Raw genomic sequence first — 8,128 nt, 5'->3', positions numbered from 1 at the left:
TCTGCCCATAAGTCATAAGTGAAAGCTATTGCTGGATTGGACTTTGGAGGGGTTGGAATCCCCGTTTGGACTTTGGAGGGGTTGGAATCCCTGTTTGGAAACTCTACCTGTTACCTTTGAACTCTACCTGTTACCTTTGAATATTTTGTTGGGATGGCATCAGGATTTGTAAAACTGTTTAAGAGTAAGAGTGCTGGGAATTTAGCAACGGATTAAAAGTTACCAAAAACCTCGCCGTTGGGATGTTTGTTAGCGCATCAGGGTGATTTACATGATGATTTGCGCAAGAGCCAGATGATTGAGTATTGTAACCATTGGTGGCCTTTGTATGTTTTGGAGGATCAGAAAAAGTGGCCAAGGAACGGAACTTTGAGTTATAATACTGTTTTGCAGTTAATGTTGTTCTGTAGAAGAGAAGGCAAATGGAATGCTTTTATTTGAGGCAGCGAGTGGATTGGCAGAATGAATGTAAGTTCATTAGTCGAGATACTTTGGTAATGGCGTTAACTTCGGCAAATAAGAAAACAAAAGAGTTGTTGTTCGGCTTGTGATATGGCTTGTGATATTGGAAAGAGGTGCATTAGGTGTACAGTACCAAAAGAGGATGAAATGGAGTTAGAACTAGAAGTAGCACCCCCGCAGGAGGGACGGAATTTCCCTCCCTCACGTATAAGGGAAAGGAGTGTTGAAACAGAACGGGATAGTAGTGGAATGGGGGAGGAGATCAAAGAAGTAGTGGTTATACTGTATGGAGTAAAGCATGCAATGCCAAGAGCTCTGAATTGGTCTAAATTATATGAAGTAAAACAAGACAAAAATAAACCTGTGTTCTTAGAAAAATTAAAGGAAACTGCTAGAAAATATACTGATTTAAAATTGGAAACAGAGGCAGAACAACAACAATTGGCTTTGATTTTTTTTATGGGACAATCAGCACCCGATATAAAAAAGGAAACTCCAAAAGTTGGAGGGAGAGGATTCCAGAAATTTAAATAAAATGCTCGAAGTAGCATGGAAAGTTATAATGGTTATAATTACGCTGGGAGATGATAAGGTTGAATTTTTAGTAGATACGGGTGCAACATATTCTGTTTTGAACACTTGCAAAGGGAAATTGGGAAATAAAATGGCTAATATAATTGGAGCGACTGGGAAGCAGGAAAACAGGCCATTCCTTCAACCCCTAGATTTGAAATTTGGAAATATTGTCCAAATTAAATGCGCAAATAGTGTTTGAAGAAGGAGAAATTATTTTAAAAATACCAGAATCAAAGACAGGGGAAATGTTGATGGTAACTCAAAAACAGCACAACCTGTAAGAATAGAATTAAAAGAACAGGTAAAACCAGTGAGAATCAAGCAATATCTAATTAACCCAGAGGTTAGACAAAGAATCAAGGAATTGATTGATAAATTTTTAAAGTTTGGAATTCTTGAAGAATGTGAGTTGGAATATAATATCCCAATTTTACCAATAAAAAAAACCAAACAAACCTTCAGATAAATATAGATTAGTTCAGGATTTAAGGGCTATAAATCAAATAGTTAAATCCTGCAGTCGTAAATCCATATAAATTTTTTTTAACAGCATTAAGAGAGGTTCATCAGTGGTTTACAGTGCTTGATTTAAAGGATGCTTTCTTTTGTATACCTCTGGAGAAGGAAAGCCGAAAGTTGTTTGCTTTCGAGTGGGAAAATCCACAAACAGGACGAAAAGACACAATTAACATGGACAAGACTGCCGCAAGGATTCAAGAATAGTCCAACAATCTTCAGTAATCAGTTGGCGAAAGATCTGGAACGGTGGAAACAAAGTGATACAGAACCTAAACCTGCACATTTGCTTCTACAATACGTGGGTGACATCTTGATTGCTACAGAAGAAAGACTGACCTGCATCAAGGTAACAATAGACCTTTTAAACTTTCTTGGACTGAATGGGTACAAAGTGTCTAGGAATAAGGCTCAGATAGCAAGCCAAACTGTAATATATCTGGGCTTTGAGATTTCGAAAGGGCAACGACAGTTGGGAACAGACCATAAGGAAGCAATTTGTAGTATTCCCGAACCTAGAAATGTTCATGAATTAAGAGCATTTCTGGGAATGGCTGGATGGTGTCGCCTTTGGATAATGAATTACGGTCTGATAGCAAAGCCGCTTTATGAAGCCCAAAAGGTTGTACCGTTTGTGTGGGGTCCACAACAGCAAAAAGCCTTTCTGAACTTAAAACAGGCTTTAATGACTGCACCAGCATTGGGACTCCCAGATCTAACCAAAGATTTTCAGTTATTTGTTCATGAAAGGCAACATCTTGCCCTCGGGGTGCTGACTCAGAAAATGGGAAGCTGGAAAAGACCAGTCGGGTATTTCTCCAAACAACTGGGCACTGTAAGTAAAGGATGGCCTACATGTCTCCGAGCAGTCACCGCTACAGTGATGTTAATACAAGAAGCCCGGAAATTAACTTTGGGAAGGACAATAACAGTATATGTACCACACATGGTAATCACTGTTCTAGAACAAAAGGGGGGTCACTGATTATCCCCTAGCAGAATGATGAAATATCAAGTGATTTTGACAGAGCAGGATGATGTCATTCTGAAAACGACTAACTTAATTAACCCCGCAGTCTTTTTGAACTCTGTGCAGGAAGAAGGACAGATAGAACATGATTGTTTGGTGACCATTGAACATGTCTATTCCAGTCGAGAAGACTTAAAGGATAGACCGTTGGAGGATCCTGATTGGGAATTATACACGGACGGTAGCAGTTTTGTAGAGGACGGGATCCGATATGCAGGATATGCGGTGACTACTGAGAATTGTGTTGTAGAAGCAAATTCTTTACCCTGCACAACTTCAGCCCAAAAGGCAGAATTGATAGCCTTGACGAGGGCATTAGAGCTAAGTGATGGGAAGAAAGTGAATATTTGGACTGATTCAAAATATGCCTTTGGCATGGTACATGTTCATGGAGTCCTGTGGAAAGAAAGAGGATTATTATCCTCTCAGGGGACGAGTATTAAATACAAAGAAGAAATCTTAAAATTAATACAAGCAGTCCAAAACCCAATTTAAGGTGGCAATCATGCACTGTAAAGCACATCAATTAAGAAATACAAAAGAAATTATAGGAAACAAATTGGCAGACAGGACAGCTAGGAGAATTGCAAAAAAAAGATGCTTTTCAAATGGCATTGATCCCTACTAAAACCATTGCTTTACCAAGAGAGAAACCTAAATATTCAGAGGAAGACAAGAAATTAGGTAAGTTGTTAAATGCAAAAAAAAAGAATCTGTCAGGATGGTGGATAACATCACAAGGCCAAGTAGTAGTCCCACCACTAGTAATGAGGGAAATAATACAGACAAAACATAAGGAATGTCATTGGGGAGTGGCATTGGTGGCACTTTTAAGGAAACAAATAGTATCAGTAAAAATGCTAGAAATGGTTAAAATGATAACTGCAAAATGTGAGATATGTTTGAGAAACAACCCAGTTGTAAAGAAAAAGGTTCAAATGGGAATATTGAAATCGGGAATGGAACCAGGAGATTATTGGCAAATCGATTTTTCAGAATTACCTCGCCAAAATGGGTATCGGTACATTTTGGTGGGGGTTGACACTTTTACAGGATGGCCAGAAGCCTTTCCCTGTCGGACCAATCAAACAAAAGAAGTCATTAAGTGGCTATTGCAGGAAATTATCCCGAGATTTGGAGTACCAATAGGAATATCTTCAGATAGAGGTCCACATTTTATTGCAGAAGTGGTGCAGGGCGTTAGTAAAATACTGGGAATTACTTGGAATTTACATACACCTTGGAGGCCATAATCCAGTGGTAAAGTAGAAGGAATGAATCAAACATTGAAAAGACAGATTAGTAAAATATGTCAGGAAACTAATTTGAAATGGCCTCAGGCACTCCCATTGGCTCTGTTGCGAATTTGGATTCAACCTAAGAGTGGAACCTTAATTAGTCCGTATGAGTTGTTATACAGAAAACCATATGAATCTCCAGAACCAAATTTGAATGTACATATAAAAGGAAACCAAGATATATATAACTATCTACTTCCCCTGGGAAAAACTTTAACTGCGTTTTGGAGTGTAGTTGTTTGGAACAGGCCTCTGTCTTTGGAGAATCCAGTACATGATTTCCAACCAGGAGATTATATTTACGTGAAAACATGGACTTCTGAACCCCTTCAGGAACGTTGGAAAGGACCTTTCCAAGTACTGTTGACTACCTTCACCGCCATCAAGAAAGCTGAATCAGAAGCGTGGATACACTACACTAGGGTGAAGAAAGCCTCACCATCGTGGAAGATTGTCAATAAGGAAGATAAGACCTCAAAATTGACTCTAAAATATGTCTAATTTTGTGTATTCTTTTCAGAAATGGGAATGGGTATTGGTTTGGATGTTAGTGGGAACCAATTTTCTAGCGAAATTTGAACCAGCTGGAGAATTAGTAAAACATGGAAATTTATTAAAATTGGGATGTAATTCTACTCAAATTCCAAACCTTAATCCTGAGGAGATGAAAATCTTCAAGGGACTAGGATGGAATTTGAGTTCATGGATAAAATCACTGATTAGCACTGCATTAGTCTTGTTGATAATCTTTTAACAATTATTTTGATTTACTATTGTTTAAAAAGGCAAATAAACAGTAAGACGGCATTTAATCGAATGATCATCCAAGCAGTGGCCAGACAACAGGATGAACCAAATACAATTTCAAAGATTCCCACTAAGATCACTGAAACATAGTGATGAGCACATCACTAAAATAGATATTAAAATGAAAGTATTGAAATGCTTTTCAAAACTTTCAAAGGGGGGAAATGTTGAAGATTATCTTAAGTTTTACTGAATCTTTAGGTTGTGAAATAATCAACTATAAGAACATTTTGATTCCAATAAGTTAGCCCCTATGGTAGCGTTATGTATAGGTTGCTGTGTTACTTATTATTTGAGGCTGTGTTGCTTGAAGTCCCTATTCCCTATTCTCTGGACCCTCTAGACCATAACCAGAGCCCCTGGGTTCTATTGTATATGGGATGAGTTATTTGACAACCTGGCAAGGTAGATATCTAGCTGGCCAACTTGGCAACAAAACTTACTTTTAAGGTATCCTGAAGTGAACTGCCTTCATTATAATACTAAAAAACACACCCACAGGTCAAAAAGACCCTTGCCCAGGTGAAGACCCTTCCCCTGCGCAAGCGTACTAACAGAAGAGAATGACACAACAGATAATTATAATTATATGTAAATCACTAACCAATCATTGTAACTGGGAGTGCACTACCTTGTAATTCTTGTGTATAAATGTAACACGGTGATCTAGCCATAGGTGTGCTTGATTTGTGGAAATTCCACCTTGCACCCGGCGCCGCAATAAAGAATGCTTGCTTTCTAAAACTCCAAACTGAGTCTTAGAGAGTTCATCATCTGCCGACTTACGGTAACACACCCGGCCAAATAAAGTAATGTCTGCTCTTTAATACACCCAGTGTTAAGGAGTTTTATTCCCAATGTTCGGTGACAGTGGAACTGGGATTGGCTCACCTCCTGGTTACCCAACCTACAGTGGCTCAGGGAAATGTTTTTAGTTATAATGGGAATAGTAGTAATATGTATATTGTGTTGTGTTATGATACAGTGTGTCCCTTCAGTCACTCAATGTTGTAAAGTCTTATGTAGAACTCCCAAACAGAACATGTATTACTATAAACATGAGTTATGAGACTGCCAAGAAAAAGATCTTGTGATTGTTGTGAATAGTTGGGAGATAAACGGCTGGATTAACCAAGCATACGTCAAGCATACAAGGCCTAAGTTAACGAGCACATCGTGAGATAGATAAGAACTAGCAGAAACCAGACAAGGACAACCAGAACTGTAACAAAGGGCGGTGATGAGCCGATTTGTGACTATGTAAGGAAAAGTTCACCACCTGCAGAGACCACTAGAAACCACCCAAGACCCCTGTAGAAGCCCCTAAAGGACTCAAAACGCATGCGTGAAAGACTATGCAGATATTATAATTAGTTCTGGGAAATGCAACGAATATGTATGATTAGTCCAAGAAATGTGATGCGCATATATATCGAAGAACCATATAAGAGATGGTTGATGCAATGTACAGTGTGCATGCTAGGCGGAGAGATCCCCCATGCACCCGGCGCTGAATAAAGTAATGCCTGCTCTTTAATACACCCAGTGTTAAGGAGTTTCATTCACGATTTTCGGTGACATAACAACTTAGGAATACTTTAGTTTTTACATAGAAATTTTTCCAGTTACATTGTTTGGTTACACAGAATAGATAATTTTAAGTAACTTGAAGAATGTAAAGCTAAGGATGCCTGGTTTTCTATGGATTTGTGTCTTGAAATTTACCTCATGTATTGTCACTCATTGGTGTCTAAAATGGGTATTACTCTGAAGCATTTTCCTTGCTGCAGGCAGTACTGAGGTATCCGTTTCCATAAGGAATTTTTAAGTACTCTGTGCCCAAAACAAATTTTGTTGTGGTCAGCCTGATACCAACAGAGTTTAAACCTAACCTTATGCAAATATGCTCTAGTTGTTGTAGCTTTAGCTATCCTGCAGAGCATTCACGAGGTCAAGGATGGAATTTTAACTTATCTTAGAATAACAATCACAAGGACTTGAGCAATTAAGGATGTATAGAATGCTTACAAAGCCTTTGGAAAGATAACATCTGTAGTGGCATCCTGAAGTTAACTACATCTCGGAATGAATAGAAGGCACCTACCCAAAGGACCACCGACGACCACTCCGGACCCCTGCGCATGCTTAGTATAGTTTCCAACGTTAGCAATATGTAAATGTAGTAGATAAGAAGGGTCAACGCGACGTATATGCCATACTAATGAATTATGCAAACTTGAGTGTATAAACATGCTAAGTTTTCTGTTTAACCTTCCACTCGATTTGGGGAACTTCCCCTGAGTGTCCGATTCTGCGCACTATCGAATAAAGCAATGTCTCCTTCCTACACGTAGCCTTTTCTCTGCGTTTTGGGAGTTAGAGTAAAACGATAACAAGCCAAGGGTTTAAAAAGTTCTTAAAGTGGGAATTCACCCCTGCTCCATACTTGTATCCTATAAGAATACCAGGCTTAAATGCCTATGCTTATTAATTTAATTCTGTATGAACTAATCTGTCCATTAATGCACTGGGTGTATTGCTCTGAAGTCATTGAAGATGGGGCATGAACACGTCATATGTCACAAATTGTGAGTATATTTCAAAATAAGTAAAGTGTCATTTGACAGATACTTGTGTCTTGTTCCTGCGGTTAAGTAGTATCTAGTGAACATTTTGTAAGTAGGTCCACCTACAGAGTAAGATGCAAACTGTATGTAACATTCCACAAACTATTTTATGTGTTATGGAAAGTTTAAACCTTTTTCCACATACAGAACGGGGTGTCAGATTGAAACAAAGTCGGTACTGAGCCCGCACCTTCCGACGCTCCTCACAGGAGGAGGCCCAATCGGGACGGTTTTCCGAGATAACTCAATAACAACTAGTTTGTTATTAAGCAGGCATTCTTTAATACAGCGCTGGGCAGCACTGGGGATAGCTCCGCCACGAGTGCTCCAACGGGTTAGCAAAGCACATCAGTTCATATACAGAAAAACCATACATATTCATCAGATTTCCTGGAAAGGGTGGTCTTATGGTGATGAGTTCCCGGAATTCATTTACATAGTCCAAGCATGCGCAGTAAAATTAGGGTTAGGGTCTTTTCACCCTCCGGTGGTCGTCCATAGTCTTCCTCACTCTGTCCGCTAGTTGAACTTTGGGCTTCCTTTCTCCATATATAGTCATTGAATTAGCTTAACAGTCCTTCGACTCCGGGATGTTACAAGGGGGTCAGTTTAAACTAGTTTTTTGGCACTTATGTTGACACAATTGTCCTGAGTTCCTGTTATCAGTGATTGACACAGGAAGCTTAACGAGCTAGCTAAAGGCCTGTTTAATCTTGTCAGGCAAGAAGTTACACGTTTCGAAATGTCCCACCATCAACTCTACTCGACAAATAACTAAGACTATGCAAGTGAAGCTTTTGTGTATCACAGCA

Source organism: Aptenodytes patagonicus, chromosome W (assembly GCF_965638725.1).
Source record: "Aptenodytes patagonicus chromosome W, bAptPat1.pri.cur, whole genome shotgun sequence".
Lineage (NCBI taxonomy): Eukaryota > Metazoa > Chordata > Aves > Sphenisciformes > Spheniscidae > Aptenodytes > Aptenodytes patagonicus.
This window is presented reverse-complemented; position numbering follows the sequence as displayed.